General features: G+C 35.6%; 1 protein-coding gene and 1 long non-coding RNA gene across 2 annotated transcripts in view; one reads left to right on the forward strand and one right to left on the reverse strand.

The window, feature by feature from the left end:
• Window positions 1–312, forward strand: part of LOC119590726 — a gene marked incomplete in the record, with an annotated part of 107,158 nt that overhangs the window by 10,750 nt on the left and 96,096 nt on the right.
• Window positions 1–312, reverse strand: part of LOC119590727 — a 938-nt gene that overhangs the window by 197 nt on the left and 429 nt on the right. The gene's annotated exons all lie outside the window — the stretch shown is intronic.

Raw genomic sequence — 312 nt, forward strand, 5'->3', positions numbered from 1 at the left:
GGTTAGAATATTATTTCACCAGACAAAAAAGGAAATCTACAAGAATTCTCCACACAATTAACTAAGGATTCAAGGCTTGTTGAAAATTGTGAAAGACCTCTTCACAAACTGCAGAATAACTCCATTCCCACAGGTACTGACAATTCTCCTCCTTGGTCTATATATCATGACTAATGAAAACAAATTAATTTTTTATTCTTAACTTTTCTGAAGCCCCAAAATATGACCTACATTTTGCTCACACACAAAAAAACACAAGGCTTAATGAACCAAGGAAGCCCAGGCAGAATACACAATTACAGTCTACGTCCC

The sequence above is a fragment of the Penaeus monodon genome, chromosome 27 (genome assembly GCF_015228065.2).
Source record: "Penaeus monodon isolate SGIC_2016 chromosome 27, NSTDA_Pmon_1, whole genome shotgun sequence".
Taxonomy (NCBI): domain Eukaryota; kingdom Metazoa; phylum Arthropoda; class Malacostraca; order Decapoda; family Penaeidae; genus Penaeus; species Penaeus monodon.